We start from the raw sequence: 18937 nt of genomic DNA, 5'->3' as shown, positions 1-18937 counted from the left end.
TAATTTCACTTCCTCAAACTGACAGGCCGTTTGAACAAACTTCTTTTGGATGATTTCCTCTATAGTTTTAAAGGGATGCCTAAAAATAAGAGAAAATGTTGCAGCATGGTTGACAATTAAAAAAACCACCCGGTCTGCCGCTGTGACAAACCTCAGCCCTGATTTTGGTAATGGAGAGAGCTCAGAGGGTGAAAAAACAACATGATTTCACTTTTGGGTACTTAGGGCTTTTGACAGCACTTCAGGGATCACTGGCTTTACTTGTTTTGCTGTAGAGCTGATCGTGCTGCGATCCTGCGCACACTTAGGCATGTTCTTAGCTTGCTGCATGCGAGTGGTCCATTAAAATAGCTGTGCGTGTCTAAAGCTTTGCCAGCTCTGAGCTTTGGTTTCCTCTCTTTGGCTTGATCTGTTCCGCAGCAGTCAGGAAGAGGGGGGGGGGGAAAAAATCCATTTAAGAAACACTGGAAAATGTAATTGCAGCCTCCAGAGAATGAGGAGCAGGTAGGCAAGGGCAGAGCACCTGTAGCTGCCTTGAGCTGGGTTGGCCACTTTTCTTCTGCCGGGGTTTTTACAAGCTGGGATTTCGCAACGGCAACGTGGCTTTCGAAATAACAAGACAGGGTTTTGCCTGGGCGTTCTCCGGGGCTCGGCGCCGGGCGCGTTGCTGGCGATGCAGCCCGTGGCGCCGGGAGGTGGTGGGGAGCCCCGGCGGTGTCAGGGCGATGCTCGGGTGCTGCCCGGGTGCAGGCAGGGACGTGGGGAGCTGCTCTGTCCGTCGCGCTCACGGTGCCTGTCAGCAGAGAGATTGAGATGAAGGAAAACTTCCTTTCCCCCTGCCCAAGCTATAAAAGCATGAGAGAGAGAAAGATTTCCCCCAGGGACCAGCAGTGATAAAAAGCCTCTCTTTTGAAAAGCAATGAGAGGAAAGAAGTGTGTCTAATCCTCCCGGAGAAGAAAGGGAGAACATCCCTCTGCCGCGAGCCGTGCAGGGGCCGGAGGGACCCTGATGTGGACGCAGTGACCCGATGCTCCTGCCTGGCCAGATCCTGCCTGGCGCTGGCTGAGGCAGAGGAAGGGCCAGATCCCCTGTGCAGGAGCAGAGATGCTTCTTTTTATTGCACGGGATCCGGAGGAGCTCCTGGGAGCCAGCCGGTGGGTCCCTGCAGGGCTGGGGGGCTGAGCTGCGACACAGGGTGCGGGCAGCGGCGCAGGCAGCAGCGTGGGGCTCCTGGGGGCTGGGGAGATGCTGCTGGCTCTGTCGCCATCCCCATGTTGCTCAATCTTTGCAGAAGAGCTGTGCTGGCACCCCGCGGGGGAGAGACACGCACAGATTTTCTTTCCCCTTTTACCCTTGGCCCGGGGGCTGGAGAAGGCTGGAAAGGGGAGATGCAGCCCGGAGCAGGGAGGGATGCTCGTCCCCGGGGTGGGTGTCTGAGGGACTGCCACAGCCCTTGATCGCTTTTTCCTGGTGGTATGGGGGCGTGCAGCTGGCCTGGCTGGCTGTGTCTGCAGCCGTCTTTCCCGGTACGACCATGTCACCATTTCCTCGGTGACAACCTGCAGTGTCCAGACATGGCACAAGAGCTGCTCCGTCAGCGACGGGGCGGTGGCGGCTCAGCCGCTGGTCCCGTGCTCGCAAAGTGCGAGCTGAGGCCACCTGGTTGTCTTTATTGCTGTTGTGGTTGATGATTTATTTCGAGCAGCATCCGCCCTGTCTCGTGACTTGATTAAGAAAATAAAGCAAACAACAGCGCGGCGTGGCTGCTGTGAGCCGGGGGGGTCCCTTCCCTGAGCCCCCACGGAGTTCCCAGCCTGTGCCCGAGCCGTGCAGACCGGGGACAGGCAGTAGGGCTGCTCCGCGGTGGGTGGCAGGAAGACGTGCAGGGGATGGTGGGGTAAAGGCAAATGGCAGCATCGCAGTGCAACGACCTGGCCGGCCGGGCGAGCGGCTCGGCTGGGGATGGAGCGGTGGGCGTTGGGGCGGGAGCCCTCTGCACGCTGGGTCGCGTGTGCCTGAGTGAGGCCAGGGGTGACGGCCCCGCTCCTGGGGACCCACCGCCTCTCCCATCGGCGGGGCTGGGGATCCTTTCGTAAACCGCGTAGAGTCTTCTGCTCGTGAACAATTGTCTGTGTCTCCTTGAAATGAATAATGGTAATCCACAGCCAGTAAGGTCCTCGTTATACTGCGATTAATGAGTTTCTGTTTAAAAACAACAACAACTAAAACCCCCAAACCCACCACCCTGCAAAGGAAGCCCCTTCAGGGAGAAGCAAGTGATGGGGTGGTGGCGTGATGGAGCTCTCACCCCAGCCCTGCTGCTGCTCTGGCTGCTGGGGAGACAAACGGAGCTGCCATCAGGGTGTACTTGCTAACGGCACGGCGCGGTGGGCAGTGGTGTGGTCTGCATCCTGGGGATGTGCCCTGGCAGCAGGCGTGCGGGGCTCCCCCGGCATGCCTCGCCTTGGGATGCTCCACTGGGTGAGGATTTTGCAGAGATGGTCAGCATTTTGTTGTCAGAGAAGCGTGCCGCGCTGGCCGGTGAGCACAGAGCATCCCTGCGTGCGGGGAGCCCTCGGAGGCGCTCGGCACTGGGCAGCACATATCGTGTCTCGGTGTCACCTACTGCCCGTCTGCTGGTCGCGGTGGCAGCAGGGAAACGGGGCTGAAATGTTGAAGATCATCCTGGGATGTTACAGCCAACAACTCTGGTGCTGGGAGGTTATGCCCTGGCCCTTGGGGAGGGCTTTGGCAGAGCCCACTGCCCTGCGCTCGGATACGGAGGGAGCGAGTGACTCACGAACCCATGGTGGAGAAAGGGGAGCAGGAAATTAGCTCACGGCTCTTGTGAAAGAGAGAAGCCGGCTTGATACCTATAATTAAAGCGGGTGTCAAGGAATGAAGTGCAAATTCCTCAGCGGGCATCTCACCGGGAGGGAAAGCAGCGCCTGCCGGCTGACCCCGCAGTGGCAGCTCCTCCTCGGTGAGGGGCTGCGGGGGGGCCGGCGCCGAGTCCACGAGGGCCAGGCATGAGCCCCCCTGCTCCCGTCCCTCCCGACAGGAACCTGCTGATGCAGGTGGCAAGGCCACGTGTGTCCTGTCCCCGTCCTGCTGCTCCAGCCAGAATCAAGTAACCGGCTGCGGGGAGCTGCGGGAACGTGCGGGGACGGTGGATCTGCCCAGGGAGAAAAGCTCCTGGGGAGAGCATGGGGCTTGTCGGGGAGGCGGGGGGTCTGTGGGCACAGAGCTGGGGGGAGGCAGCAGTGGAGAGTGAGGCGAGGGGGGATTTGGGGTGCTTGCTTTGGGAATTGCAGCTGAGCGAGGACAGAAGCAGGTTGCAGAGGCAGCATCCGTGACGGTGGGGTGGCCTCGGCGGGGAGACCCTGGTTCTCGCTGGGGTTGGAGGAGGCACCTGGGGACCTGTCCTGCTGGGGTGCCTGCAGCACCGTCTCTGTGTCACCTCGGTGGCCTTGTTCCTGCCCCCCCCAGCATGCCTCTGAGGGGAAGGGAAACTGAGGCACGGGGATAATGCTATGTGTTTGTGTTGCGTGAGTGCTGAGCACATGCGTGGTGGCTCTAGGCTCTTGCACCGGTCTCTTCTTTTCCAGCCGCTCCTACCTGCGATCCCTGGGCTGGTGCCAGGAGCAGGCAGTGAGCGGTGGGGTCCCTCCGGCCGTCCCCCGGTGCAGCACCCTGGCTTGGTCCCTGTGGCTGCGAGCGCCTTCCCAGCAAATGTCAAATCTGCTGAGCAGACGGAAAAAAGAAAGGAGAAAAAAAAAAAACCCAACCCAATAATACGAGGAAGAAATGCTGGTGTGTCCTGGGTGGATTAGTCGAGACTCCTCGCTGGATTCCTCCAAAGGGAGGTGCTCGTGCTGGAAGCCGGCCACCAGCCGGGCCTGCCGCATTTTTCCTGGATTCTCTTACCATTTGGGGACTGAACTTTTGTCTGAAAAATATGTATTTTTAACTTGGTTGTGTCTGAAGCTTGTCTCGGCTTGGGGCTGCTTGCTCGGCTTTCTCCTGGCCCAGCGTGCTCCGAGGTGGATGCGCTGGGAGGTGAGGGCCAGATCCTTCATCCCGGACCAGCCCGGGAGGAGGAAGCGAGAGAAGGAAAGGTTCGTTCTGACGCAAAAAAAAAATAATTTTGGAAGGTGTCTCCTGCGTGGCCCCATTGCCTGAGATACACAGCAGGAGCATGGAGCAATGGCACTGCCATGTCAGGACAAAAGCAGCAGCGATGGAGACGTTGGCGAGAAAATCTGGTGTTAAGATAGTTAGAGGAAAAAAAGGAGAGGGGATAAACATCTCAGAAAGGCTTGTAGCAGGACTGACGGACCCAGATACCCGATTGCCTTGGAAACAGCCATTGAAGTGTGCGATATTTCTGTCTCCAGGTGCTTGTTTCCCTCCCAGCTGTGGAGCTGTCGCAGGGCACCGGCACCGCTGGTCTCGGTGTGCGGCTGCCCGCCGGCGCGGTGCTCGGCTCAGCCTGGCAGAGAGATAGCCCGGCTGCTGAGGGTTGCGCTGAGCTCCCCGGCTCCTCAGGGCAGGGATGAGGCCAGCAAGGTGCAGCGGGTCCTTTGTTTATTGTAGGGTTGCTGGACACAGCGTGGCTCTGCAGGGCTGCTAGTTCGCTTCCCCCGCTCGGGGATGGAGCTTGCCCAAGCCAGCAGGACAATCCGGGCTATGTTTTCATAATTAAAACAAATAAAACAAACCCGTACGCTGCGTTATTTACAATACGTGCTTGGGAAGAGTCGAGCTGAATATTGTTTCCTCGCTGAGTTTTTCCTTTTGTCGCTCACACATGAGTTTGTTGTTGTTGGCTGCTCCGGAGGCCGCGGTCTCGCGTGCCGGGCTGCTGCCGGCCCGGCGTGGGCTGCCCGGGGAGCCGGCGTGGGGTGGCCGGTGTTGGGCTCTGCCCGCCGTGCCGGTGCGGGTTCTGCTCCGTGGCGCGTGCGGGTTCGTTCCTGGAAAGCCGGTCGAGGAGGGCGGCTGTGCGGGGCGGTGACGGTGGGGTGCTTTTGTGAAGAGATGCTGCTGCTCGTGGGACTTGCTGCTGGCACGGCAGGGATGTGTTTGGGGTTTTCTGCGGAGCGCTGGCAGGTGATTTTCCAGCAGAGACCGGCATCGCTTGATGGTTGTTACGGGCAGCATCTGTCCCCGAGGGGCTGCACCGTGGTCCAGCAGCATCACTCTCGCGCTGGGTCTGAGACCTGGAAGTGCCGCGGCGTCTGGCAGGGTGGGCAGGGGTTGTGGTTTCTGGGGGGGGAGCAGCTCTGGCTCCCGGCTCCCACACGGTGCTTTGAGCAGACATTGCCCTGAGGATGGGGAGGTGAGATCTGGACTTGGGATGTGGCGCTGGCTGCAGGGATGCAGCTGCAGCAGTCGGGTGCTGCATCGACCAGGCAGAGTTAGTGTGGTCTCAGGTGGTGCTGCCTGCTCCCCCAGGGAGGGACATCACTGATTTGGGAGGGGGGATGGCTGTGATTGTACGCACACAGGGAGAGGACATGGATGTCTGCGCTCGCCGTATTGCCAGCTTTTTACCTTGCTGCTTTCTCGCGGCATCAGCCCGGCTGGGGATGCTGCGGGGAGGGATGCGTGCTGGGTGCGGGACGTCACGGGGCGCCGGGGGAAGGTGTGCTCCTCCCCTTGCTGACACGTTCGTATGGGAAGCATATGGCAGGTAATCCAGTGCCAGATGGGTATTTGCTTCCATTTCCCTGGCCCCCGGTGGGCCCGTGCAGCCGGGCAGCACGCAGCAGCGTGGCCGGACCCCTGCGGGGGACAGCCCCGAAGCCTCCCCCGGGAGCACGGTGCGGGAAGGCTGGGCAGGGTGCCGGTGGCACGGCTCGCCAGAAACACCCCGCAGAGCACAGGGAGCGCCGCTTGGGCACCAGTGCAGCGAGCTGTGCAAGGACTCTGCGCGCACAGAGCCGGCTGAGCACACCAGCCCCTGCCTAGCAGGATATGGCTTAAAGCTGGGCTTAGGAGGTCAAAATCTAGCTAATGACTTAATGGCAATTAATTAACTCCAGGGCACTTTACAGATATTAAGTAATTGTTTTACTCTGAACAAGGTCCGTACGATTACCCCACCTTATAGACCGAGGCACTGAGGTGTGGAGGAGCCGTGCACCCGCAGTCGAGGCGCATTAGCATCAGGGCTGCGACTAAAGCCAGGGGCTAATTCTGCCTCTGTTGACACGGTGAACAGTCACCCAGGATTTCAGGCACGGCAGGGTCAGATCCCGACGTAGACTCCTATCCACTTTTCTGGGGAAACAAACTGCACCCCATGGACTTTGGAGCCTGAGCATCTCTTTGCCTGCTCCATCCCCGTGTGCTTTTTCGGGGGAGGCAGCCGTAACCGTGATGCTCTCGGTAACCACCACCCACACAGGCGATCTCGTGTCTGTTGGCTTTTTACCGTGGTCCCCAGCAGCAGCAGCAGCATCCGAGCAGCGTCTGTGGTGTGCTCAGCTCACTGCGGAGGTTTTGCGGGGGGAGAGGGACCCTCCGGGGGCTCAGGCTCCTCGCTGGGTGCGAGTGGGTGGGCAGCAGGGTTTGTGCCAAGTGCAGCTATTTTTAAATCTCTCTGGACGGAATGGTTTGGCCCTCACGAGCGTACGGTTTGTTTGTTTATTCACTTATTTTGGTGGCCTCAGAAATTTGTAGAAATGCCTCAAACGGCAACTTATTTTGTTGGCTGTTTGGGGAGGGATTAAATCTCAGAGGCCCATTGTGCGAGCAGAGCTAATTTTAGGCATCTGATCTTAAAATAGAAGAAAGGAAAGAAAAAAAAATAATAATTAGGCGTTTTTCCCCTGGGCCAAGGGAAAACAGTCTGCCGGCGTTGGCTGACCACTTGTGAGGTGGCCCCAAGGAAGAGACGTGGCCGCTGCTGGCCAAAGTCAACACGGGAGGTGGCCAGGGCTGTTCCTGGCTGCAGCGGCCGCCTCCCGGAAAGGGCACGGTGGAGAGCGGCGTGGGGACGGGGCAAGGATTAACCCCCTGGTCTAATGGCACCCGGCGGCGCTGCAGGGACGGGGGGAGGTCGTGGCGCTTGGCCGTGCTGGATGCGTGCTGGGGACCCACGGCTGCGTTGAGCAAGCGGCTGGTTGCAGCAACCCACCCCGATGGCTCGGGGCTGGTCCAGCTCCTGCTGCGGAACGGCGCCCGGCCAGGCGGGTCTCGTGTCCGCAGACCCCCGTGGCCATGACAGCGTGCACAGGAGGTGACCTGGGCTCCATCTTGGCGTCGTTCCCCCCCCACCCCGACATTAAAAAGGCGGCAGAGAAGTGTCCCTGTGATGGGCCAGCTCCGCGGAGGCTGGATCCCATTTTGTGGCGGGGCTAGTCATCCTGTGAGCAAATATTCTGGCTATATTAAAATGCTTGGGATTTTCTAGCGAATTGAAGCTCTCCGAGCAGTGCCAAGAACAATTCAGCAGCCTCCAAAAACAGCTTTCCCTGAGGATTATTTGTTCCTCTTGCCAGAAGGATTGATGAGAACTGGTAGGTTCAGGTGACTCAGCCCAGCGTGACCCGATGGTCTCGTCCCGGGCGGGCTGGCCACTCGCTCCCGCTGCTGAGCGGGAACCGTGCCGTGCCGTGGGGTCTCCGCTCCCCGTGCAGCCCCAGGAGGAAGCTCGGCGGAGGCTGACAGCTTGCAGGACATCTCAAAAACATCCCGTGACCTTGTCAGCACTTTGTAATCTCCTTTCTCCCTTCTCCCCACGAAACCTCTTGCAAAGGTGTTGACAAACTCAGAGGATGCTGCAGCCGAGCCGGCGTTGCGTGGTCGGCTCCGTTCCCCCCCACCCCGAGCACCCACCAAACCCTCCTGCTGCTGCCAGAGCCTCCCCTCACCTGCGGGAGCCTGGCTGGCTCCGAGGGGATGGAAACCTGCTCCTAAGGACAGGGCAGGAATAATTCTGGCTGTTACCTTGATAACAAAGCCAGCGAACACGGCGAGCTGCCTTTTAAACTGCCAGAAGTAGCAAAAATGCAAGGCATGTGTTTAGGCAGCGAGAACTTCAGTCTCTGGGTGTTTTTGGAGGAAAAAATATATACACAAGGCTGTTTTCTTTTGGTTAAAACCTCTTTTGTGATCCCCCCCCCCATTTTGGGTAGCGCTCTAACGTTCAGCAGCTCACGCAGTAGGTGGATGTTTGTGCTTGGAGATGTTTTTCCGTCTGCTTCCCATAGCTCCGCTCGCAGGTTCTGCGCATGGGATGGAAGAGAGAGGTAGGCTGCCTTAATAGCACATGATAATATGAAATGAGCCTGGCTTCACATCAGTGGAAGACACCCAAGCACTCTTAGGCCTGAGCAGGGCGTGCTGGGGTCTCTGTCCTCCTTCCCCTCTGCCCAGGGTGGGAGGCAGAGACCCCGGGGCCGGGGGGCAGCAGGACCGTATGGCTCGCCACGCGTGCCCGGCTAATCCTTCGCCTGCAGAGGGTGAATTCCAACTCGCGGTGGGAATTTAGGTCAAAGGTGCTTTTAGTTCAGAGGAATATGATCAAATTAGAGCCTTTTGTGTTTGCTTGGTTTTCTGGGGTTTTTTTTTGTTTTGTTTTTTTTTTTAAAGGGACTTATGTAGGCAGGGCTGCAAGAAGAGCTTGGCAGATGGATGGTCAGATCCTGGCCATCCTTAAATCAGGACAGCGCTGCCTTTGCCTGCGGCAGGGCTGGGATTTCAGCTGGAAAGGTCAGAATTGGTCCAGACTTGGTCTTCAGCCAGGGATGCGTTTCTGGCCCTGCCTGGAGGGGAGAGGTGTGGGCACAGCCACAGAGCCCCCGAGCCTGCGCATCCCCTGCGAGTCCACCCCGGGGCGGTTCGCTCAAGGACTTCCCTGGCCCAGCGGTTGGAGGGATTAAAATCTTAACCTTGGGAAAAGAGACAGCACCCCGCTGGTTGTGGGCTGGGGGGGGGTTCCAATGATGTCCCTGTGGTCCTGGGGAAGGGGGGAGTTAGTTCCTGCTCCTCCAGTGCCCCAGCTCTGCTGTGAAGAGCTGGCGGGGTGCTCCCCCGTGCTCTGGGTGCGATCCCGTAGGATCTTCCTCTGCTCCCTCTTGTGCCCTGGCTGCTCTTCGGGTCAGGGTGGGCTTGGCGAGGCGCCGTGCTCTACAGAGGGTACTGAGCCCTTTGCAGGATGGACGCTTCAGCCCAAAGACGTGTGCTCCTGGAGCAGGAGGCAGCGGCTGGGAGGCGGAGGGGAGGGATGGATGTGTGATTTGAAAATGAGCTGCTGTGCGCTCCTCCGCACCTCTCCCGGTGGGGCTTGTTTCATGACACCCCCTTGCTTTTACGCTGATCCAATGAACCAGCCATTACTGTAATTTCCAGCCAGCGTGGGCTTCTGGTCCCCTCTGCAGCTGCTCCATCGCTGCGCTTGAGGCAGCATCGCGCTGGCTGCGCTCTCGGCCGACAGAAACAGCCGCGAGTGGAGAGGAGGCGCAGGGAAATCCGGCCTTCCGCTAGCGGCAGGCTTGAGGAGCAGGGAGGAGGACGGTAATTAGGTTTGTGGTTAAGCGCCTCATCCGCTGGGACCTCTTTGCTGAGAGTAGATCACCGTAGCTGTGCCAAAAATCAGCTATCGTGATGCTGGAGCGTTGATCTGCTCCGGTCCGTCTCTGCAGGACGGGAGCATCCCTGCAGCCGTGGTCCTTCCAGCAGCATAGCGGGGATGCGGGGAACGCTCGGGGTGTGCCAGGGCACCCGGTGCTGCACCGGCTCTGCTCCGTGCCGCCCCTTTGAAAGCATCAGGGCTGAGCCGACAGAGCGGGGAGGAAAACATCTCTCTGCTACTCAGATCTCCAGGCTGGCTAATAATAACCTTCCCCCGGGCCGCCCGGAGCGTTCATTCATGAATGTTTGCAAAGCGCCTTCAGGTCGCGGAGGCTGGCGCTGAGCACGGGCTTGCTCCCCGGGAGCCCAGCCATCGCCCGCTCGGGGACCACGGCTCGTGGGGATGGCACCCACTGAGTCACGGGGGGCCGAGCCCGGTGGGGCTGCGGTGGCCGTGGGGCTGTGGTGGCCGTGGGGCTGAGCCTGCCCGCTGCAGGCAGTTCTGCCCGGGACCATGCTGGATCCCGTTGCCATCCTGCCCAAACCAGGCGCAGAACTCGCTTGTGGGTGAGAGCGGGGGAAGAAGGGGCAGGTGCGTGGCAGGTTCTTGCTGTAAATAGCCTAAAAAAGAATCTTTTATGAAGAAATACATTAGATGTCGTCTGCTGTCTTAGCCGAGGTACTGCAGCCTCTTAAAAACTGTTTTCATCCCTGACATTAACGCGAGGTCTAGAATAAGAGCTGCAATTTCCAGACACTTTTGCTATTAGTGATAGGCAGGAGTTAACCATTCAAGCTTAAATTAATTGTGCTGTGGTGGTGGTTTTTTTTTTTTTATTGATGCATAATGTATTATGAGAAAAAGTGAAAAAATAATTAAAGTCTGAAGAGCGCTGCATGGATTCATTCATTACGAAATCTGGGTCAGCAGCCGGAGAAGGAAAACAAGGAGGGGGGCTGCTGGAGTGGAAAAACAGGACTTCAGAAGCGCTGCAGGCATCGGAGGAATTCGCAAAAGGCCCTTTTCAGGCAGCCTGGGAAATCCGAAGTTGCATCGCGGCCGCCCCCCGAGGAGGAGCGTGCCTCCCTGGGACCGCGTGTGGGGACGTGGCAGGATAAGCGGGGCTCCGCACCTCGCTTGCCGAGGGGATTCCCTCTCCCGTCTCAGCTTCTCCCTCAGACGCTGTGCTGAGCCAGCAGATCTGCGCAGGGGTGACCGGGGGGGGGGGAGAGCCCGGAGCGCTCGGAAGGTGTTCGGGTGTTCGCAAAGCTGCGGCTCAAGGGCAGCGTCTTTCCAAAAGGCTCCGCTTGCCGCCAGCATCCCCGTGCCGCAACCTGGTGCACCGGGGAGCTTCCTGCTCCTGGTGCGTTGGGCGCCTGGCCGGAGGGCTCACTGCGGGGCTCGCGGGCGTGCAGCCGGGCTTCGTGGACAAGCAAAAACGAGACCGTGGCCATGCCTGGCTTGGTGTCCGCTTTGCTCACAGGACCATAGCGAGGGGCAGGCAGCTCGCAGGCACCCTGCCTGCACCAACCAGCCATGCACGCATCCGGAAGACCCCATTCTTATGCAGCAGCGCGTGAGTCTCCAAGTTTGGAGAGTTGCAGTGATGGGTTTGCAAATGGCAGCGAGGATCGGAGCTTGGATGCCGTGGAGGTGGCAGGGAGGCAGGGGCTCCGCTTGCCCTCCTGTGCGACCACAGGCGAGTCGCTTGGTTTTTGGTGCTTGTCTAGGACACAGCTAATTGAATTGCAAAGAGCGTGGCTGAAACTTGGAGTCTTCCCCGTTGGCAGGAAGCGCAGAGGTTTCAAACCGTGCTTTTGTCCTGATTCAGGACAAAAATATAGCACTTTTGGAATTTAATCACAAAGTGGAAATTCCCCTCCTTCCTCTTGCTCCATCTACAGGAAATACGGTCCAAATTGATCGGACTTTGCAAACAATCAGCATTCATCCTTGGGAAATACTTCCATCATAGGAGCATTCAGCCTTGAGAAATGATTTTCTGACCCAGTCAGATAAAGTGCTCTTCAGAGACTCTCCATCCCAGCTCCCGGCAGAATAGAGACGTGATCCCAGTGGGAGCTTTTGGGCTTTCCCTTCAAGCAAATATTAATTCTGGCAGTGACGGGAGAACCTTCCTCTTGTTTTACCCCACTAAATAGCCACATGAGCGTAGAGGCGTGCACCACAAACCCGGATTCGCGCACGCTTGCAGGGAAGCCCTCTGGTCTTGCTCGTGCACGTGCACATTTTTATCTTTCTCTGAAGACAGGTTTCCTGCTCTCTCGCAGATCTACTTGTATCATGCGGAGACCATAAATAAATTGACGTTGAATTTAGATGCTTGTGTTGTAGCAGCGAGGACGATATAATCTTGCGTGCAGCCGACGTGGCAGAATGGGATGTGTTTAAGGATGGATATAAATGTGTATTGATTGCCCGGCTGCTGCGGTGCATACGGATCTGCCTTTCCCTCCCAGCGAACTTCCCGGGGCACATCCAGCTTCGTGCGAGGGCTGTGGCAGTTGCACAAGTGGGAGGATCTCTCCCTGCGGAGAAAAGCAGCAGGTTGGAGCTGTCGGGGGTCCCTCCAGCGTCCGGATCAGCGGGGCAGCCTGCGGCACGTGTTGGTGTGTCCAGGGATGGACCATGCCGGGCGTCAGCCGCCGTTTGCCTTTGTGGTCCTCCTTCCGCGGGTAGTGGCATCGCTGGCCGTCGCGCTTTCTCTCGAGGTATCTGGCTTCTCTCCCGCTCCCCTCCTGCAAAGGCCGCCCTGATTTATTTCCAGGCTACGCAAAAAGGATGCTTTGGCGTGGGGAGCGCTGGGAAGAAACGGTTAAACCGGAGATGCCGGGATGTTTTCCCACATGGTGAATGGTGGGGGAACACAGAACGCGTATTGAATTGGAGGGAAGTAATAACGCTTCTAATTTTCCTGTGTGATTTAATAAAAATGTAAATTGACTTCGGGTGGATGACTCACTATGGAGGGTGGTGTCGATCAAGATTAATCGGTGGTTGCGCGAAACCAGTTGGGCTTTGTTCCTTCCCCTCCAAGGCAACTGGAATGGCTCCGTGGTGATGGCCCCCGGCCCTGGGGCTGCTGGATACCCCTGCCGGATACCCGCTGAGCCCCTCGGCCTGGTTGGCCCCAGCGTTTTGGGGCAGGGTGGGAGGGGTGTCGGGTGGGCAATGCCTCGTGGCTTTATCCAGTGTTGGGGGATGTCTCCAACTGGGACCCCAACCCCTGAGAGCGGGTCCCGGTCCTGGTGGGGAGGCAAATCTCACGTCTCTGCCCAGGGATCGCTGCTGCAGGAGCCTGGGGCAGGATTTGGCCCCGTAGCACGAGGGTCTTCTGTCTGCCTGCTCCTGCCGGGGTGCGTGAAAGCGTGCCAGGATGCTGCACTCTGACCCGGGTTCAGCTCTGGACACTAATGGATTACAAATAACAATAATAAATTACAGGAGATGGGATAATCTACCTACTGTAATGTTGTATTACCATGACTGTTAGTTATATATTAATGTATAATTGTATTACATTAGCTACATATGCATAAACCTCATGCTTCAGAGCCTCAGCCAGCCTTTAACTCTCTGTGGTTCACAAAGAAACTTTATCCCACGCACCACCGCCGGCACTGGTGGTACCCTCTGCCAAGGCAAGTCCCGTGTTTTTGCAGCCCGGCGCTGCCGACGAGACAAAAGCATCGCTGCTGCCTCGTGCCGTGCTGCATCCCCATCTCCCCGAAACCTGGATGGAGAGACGTGGTCCTGAGAGCAGGAGCAGGGATGCAGAGGGTGCTGGGTGTAAAGGCTCTGTACGTTTTGCAACGGCAGGTCAGGGAGAAGGGGAAAATAAAGCCCCCTGCAGCCCCCTCTCATCCCTGGCCCCGTTTAGCTTCGGCTTCACACCTGAGCGGCACGAGGGAGGGCTGTGGCGCGCGGTGCTGTGATTGCGCCCCAGCAGATCCTTGGCGTGACCAAGACCCAGTTCTGTCGAAAGTAATGAAGTTCGAGCCCTTCCCTTCAGTTATTTTTAATGTGCTGAACCCTGCAATGGTTCTGCTCCAGCTCTGGTAGATCCGAGCGAGCTGGCTTTTATTTGCAGAGCCTCCCCCCACGCTGCCGGATTGCTCGTCTTGGGGTAAATTACTTGTTAGGTTGTGAGGCTGGACAGACTCCGCCGTGTTTGGGTTTGGGCTCTCCCTGGTCTGATTAGGGTGGGTGCAAGATGCTTTCCACTGTGCTGTGAATGGGGTTGAGGGTCTGGGGATCCGGATCGGTGCCGGGGCCGGGGCCGATGCACGGGGCAGCTGGGGACAAAGGGGCTTTGCCCCGCCGGGAGGGATTTCCAGCTGAGGAGGATGGTCTGGGGGCTCTGTCCTTGCCCTGCCAGGGGCAAACCTGGCTTTTAACAGCTCCAGCCCCACTTGCTCTGTTTTTCCTGGGAGCATCGACGTGCTCTTCACTGGTCCCATCCTCTGCCGAGCAGTGCCCGCCTGCGGGATGGGCAGCGTGGCGTTGGGAGGGATGGGAGACGGGAATTTCTGCCCTGCTCCCCTTCCCGTCCCGGCACAGCCCTCCTCGCCATCCTGCCTTCATTTTTTGATCCCTCTCTCCCTTCTTCTGAGAGCGCGAGAAGCAGAGGCAGGAAACGCAGCCTGCTGCCAGATGGCTAGAAATGTAGCATCTGTAATACTTTATCAGAAGAAATTACAGCTGAATCGCTCTCCCTGATTAAACAGCCTGTCCAGATCCTCTGCGAGCCAGCTGGACAGTCTCACCCTCTCGCGACAGGAGGGGAACCAACGGGAGCTGGGGACACGGGGCGCAGGGTGGCAGAGGGATGCTTGGATGGGGAAGGGGCTGGACCGAACCCTCCTGCAGCAGAGCGTGCGTCCCCCGGCCATGCCCTCACCTCCCTGGGCACGTCCTACACGGTGCCAGCTCCTGCCCTTTGCTTTCCCCGGGGTATCCGTGGGGTGTGGAGGTGAGCATCCCTCCCTCTGAGATTAAGGGAGAAGGAGGGGCGGAGGAGTTGATGTTTCTCCTCTCTTGTTGTTTTTCTAAATCTTTCCCCCTTTAAAACACTAACACGGAGATGCCAAGCCACCCTGCGGGCTGGTGACATTTTGCTTTTGGAAGTTGTTGTTGTGAAAAGGCAGAGTGTGAGGGACACAGCGGACACCCGCGACTCGGGGGGGGTAACATCACCCCCGGCCTCCCAGCTCACCTCGACCCGCAGCCAGGGACGCCGTAAAAGTGCCTGCAAAAAGGGCACAAGCAGCGATGTTTGGCGAGAAGGGAAACTGAGGCAGGGTGGTGGACTGTCTCTAAGATCTGAAAGGTCATCTGAAAAGTTAACGAGAGGCAGATCCAGAGTTTAAGCCTCTGAGCAACCTGTCCTCTGGCTCACCCTGCCCTCGTGCTTGTACCGAGCGCGGTGGCCAAAGCACGGTGCTACCGGCTTCAATGGACTTGGCGTACGGACGACTTTTCTATGAGTTCACTCTGGCTGGTGCAACACAGGCGTGGACTAATGCCACTGATTTCCACTAATGCCGGTGGAAAATCTCTTGCTGGCATGAGCAGGGACCGGCTTCCCAGGCTGCCGCGTGCCGGGGGGCGAGCGGCCGTGGGGGGCAGGGGAGAGGGGGACGCGCTGCCTTCCGGAGGATTTTGCATTTAGGCACATGAAGCCATTTTCTTCCCTGATTTGCTGCCCCGGTACTTGAAAGGGTGACCAGATTTTTTTTCCTAAATGGAAACCAGGCGGAATCTGTACTCTTAAATGTGTGGAATTAGCTGTAGGCTGCAGGAGGTTTGCGGATGAAACACCGTAAATAGCAGGAGAGAGGTGTTGAGTGTCCGCGTGTGAGAGGGGGAGATCTGGCGTCTGAACGTGGCCTGGCACGGGATGCTTTTGGCCGGTGCCTGACCTGTGCCGCATCCCCGTGCTGCATCCCCGCGCCGCATCCCCGTGCCTCCCCATGGAGCCTAGAGGGACCCAGCCAGGCGCTGGCACCCGCCGTGGGCACGGACGTGCTCAGCCCCGGTCATCCCTCTACCCTTGGTAGGGAAGAAATGCCTGGCCCAAGAAAGGCACCAAAAAAGCACGATTTTCCGCTCAAACCCAGCGGGGTTTAGCTGAATGGATGCAGGCGGAGCAGTGACTTGAGTGGGGCTTGGGGTCCCCTGCGGCTCCGTGCAGCTCCCGGGTCTCGGGAAGGGTTGTGGCCAGGGGGTCCTGCATGGAGGAGGAGGATGGAGAAGCAGGTTCCCTGGTGAAGCCTTCCTCCCGCAGCAACCTCGCAGGGGACTGGGCTGGAGGAGGGGAACTGTACACCTGGAGAAACATCATCCCTTTCCCTGCCCATAAATATTTCATGAGCAGATTAAAAATTTAAGCCAAAATGAGCCCTGCCATCAGAAGAAACCGGCTCGGTTTCAAGTTCTGTTTAAGTATTTTTCTTTATAATGTAGCTGTGTCAATTAGAAAATGACATTGCTATTTAAAATGCTGTTCCGTAGCCCTCTTTAATTAAGGCAGCGATATAATACCAATCTGCTCTCATTAATGAATTTTTAACAATCAAAATGAGAGCTGAATGACGCACGGTTGGATTTTCAGCGCGGGTGTTTTCTCCCAGTGCCTCCGACGGCAGAGTTAAAGGAGCAGCAGCTGCTGCGGGAGGAAGGCTGCTCTTCCTCAGGCGGGCTGGGCGCCGGGCTGGGCGGCAGGAGAAGCATCTCGGATGCCGTGCGGTGGGAACTGAGGGGCTTCAGCCCTCCGCCGGCATCCGAGAGCCGTCCTTAGAGGGTAAAGGTCCTTCTGAGGCTGATGGGCAGCTTTGTGTGACTTGCGTGGGAGCGCCATGAAAAAGCAAAAAGACACGCGCCAAAGTCTTGCGGAAGGCTGAGCTTCATCACAGTTTACTCCTCGTCCATCCCCTGAGCAGTAACACGGCTGAAACGAGGGATGCGAACGTGGCCGTGAGCCCAGCGGCCACCTCGAGGGTTGCATCCTGCCTGTTGCAGCGTGTCCTCACTGCTCGGACTCGCCTGGCATCCTTGGAGCATCCCCTGGCCCAGTTTCCCCCAGAGATCCTGCAGCGCCGCTGTTTTGCTGCGGCACCAGAGCGCGCGATGCAGTGCCAGGGTGCTCTGCTTTCCGTCCCAAAATAAATACCTAATTGCGGCCTCTTTACCCGTGAAGCGTTTCTTTTTTTGTTTTGACAAGGCAGGGCAGATTAAAAGATGCTCCCGCACGGCGGCTCGTGCTAATTGTCTTCCATTGTTTGAGCAGGAAGCCTTTTTTCCGCGGCGGTTATTATCTGTCATTGCTGGAGGAGCTCTCTCCCCTCTGGTTCTTCCTTCAAGGAGGCAAAACAAAAACAGGAATTTCTTTGAATAATAAAAAAATTAGCCAGGCGTGAAAAGCTTAAGTGCGATCATTTCCGCGGCCTGTTTTGATTTGAGTTGATATGATTTGTTTGCTCTCTTATCCTTCCTCCCCCCTTCCTCTTCGACACCCACTCGTTGCGCTGTCCTTTCCCTGACAAACAAATTTGGTATTTTCAGAGAAGCGCCTACGTCGTGCAGCATCCCTGGCGTACCTGCGGGCTGGAGAGCAGCGTCCGTCCCGTGCTCCAGCCCGGCAGCCGAGCGGACTCAGCCCTGGCTGGGGTGGGGTGCGGGTGCAATGGGGGGGTTCTGTGAGACCCCTTCCTTCTCCCGGTGTCCCCCCCGTTTGCCGGGAGCGGGGATGGCGGCAGCGCTGTCCCAGGGCTCCGGCGATGCTCGTGGGGAAGACCTGGACCTGGCTGCACAGCCTCGGGCTCCCGGCTGAGCCGCACGCGTGGCAAAGGTTGCTTTACAGCAACGGCAGAAGTTTTGCTCTAAAACGGTTTTGTGTCAAGCTGAAGTGAGCAGGCCAGAGGGGCCGGGGTCCCCCCACACCTCCCTCGCCTGCGAGAGGGTCGGGCGAGTGGGTTGAGGTTTCCTGGCTGGGTTTTTGTTGCCATAGGGAAGAGAATTGAAGCCTGGAAACCATCTTGTGGGTGAAGGGAGGAAGTGTTAATGTCTAGGAAAACAGAGAGAAAATAGCAACAGCAGCAGCACGCTGTCCGAGCCCCGGTGCGAGTCGGTGCAAATCCTCCCAGCAGATGGGAAAGGCCGACGTGGTCGTGTTTGCCCTTCCTGGCATACGTGTGCCCCGGCACCGTCGGCACGCCGGGCTGCCGGCCAGCGGCCATGGCCCCCGAGAGCGGGGCAGCCGTCCCGAGAGCTCCTGCTCCGTTCCCTTCTTGCGGGGCTGGGAGGGAGAAGAATGTATTCATAGTGAAAAAAAAGAAGAAAAAAAAAAAAAAAGAATATAGTCTCTGATGATTTCAAGAGGAGGAGAGAGAAGCAAAGGCGGCTTTGAGCTTTTGCCCAGGAATAGCCAGAGATCTGCTTGGAGGCTTACATCCCACTGCTGATAATTTTGGAGCTGAATCATCTGTATTTTTGCTGCTCTTGAGACAGCGTCAGGAATAAGAATCCCCAGGGTGTCAGAGGCACATTTTTGAGTGTTGACAATGGACCCGATTAAGAAAAACATCCCAAACGACATCTACTGCCGACATCCTTGAAGTCTGGACTCTCGTTGCTCATCTCCAATTCAGACACCTCGTAGGGAAGTGCGCGGCCGCGGTTGTTTTTGCAGACGGACGGAGAGCTGAGTTAGCGGAGTGTGTTCCTCCTCGCTCACCTGGGTGCAAACACGCTGTGATCTCCATGCCTGGCCGCCGTGGGCAGCGGCACTGACGGGCTCCACGCAGGGATGTGTCCGTGAGCCATGCAGAGCTGCGGGGTGGGGTCCCCCCTTTTGCAGGGTCCGCCGCTACCCTGGCCCCCCCCCCCCCCCCCCCGGCAGGCATAGCCGAGCTCGTGCTGCTGGGCACCGCGGGGGGAACCGGCCGCTCCAGGGGCTGCGTGTGCCTCGAGCCCGGGGGTTGACTTGGCATCGTCCTGCGTCACCCTAAATGGCAGGACGTTCGGTTTGCACACTCCACCTTGCACCTCCCAGCACGAGGTCCCACGGGAGGCAGCAGCGTGGGGGGGATGCGCGTCCGCCCCCGCCGACAGAGGAGCGGTTGGAGCCAGCCCTGGACCATGGGATGATTAAAACTGACGCGTAAATTGCCAAGGGAAGGGAGATGGAGGAGTGGGGTGGCGCAGTCTGGAGGGGCTCTGCGTCAGCCTGTAAGTGGGGTGACCCGGGGGCTGGGGGCGGGGCAGGGAGGGTTTGGGTGGGTGCCGACCCGGATTCAGAGCAGCACAGGGAGCAGGTGGAGCGTGCGGCCGGCTGC

At 58.2% G+C, this 18937-nt stretch overlaps 1 protein-coding gene across 5 annotated transcripts in view; it reads left to right on the top strand.

The window, feature by feature from the left end:
- The window catches only part of RXRA (retinoid X receptor alpha), a 115165-nt gene that overhangs the window by 14794 nt on the left and 81434 nt on the right, over window positions 1-18937 (top strand). The gene's annotated exons all lie outside the window — the stretch shown is intronic.

Source organism: Grus americana, chromosome 20 (assembly GCF_028858705.1).
Source record: "Grus americana isolate bGruAme1 chromosome 20, bGruAme1.mat, whole genome shotgun sequence".
Lineage (NCBI taxonomy): Eukaryota > Metazoa > Chordata > Aves > Gruiformes > Gruidae > Grus > Grus americana.
Note: the sequence above shows the minus strand (reverse complement) of the source record. Positions and strands in the feature narration are given on the sequence as shown.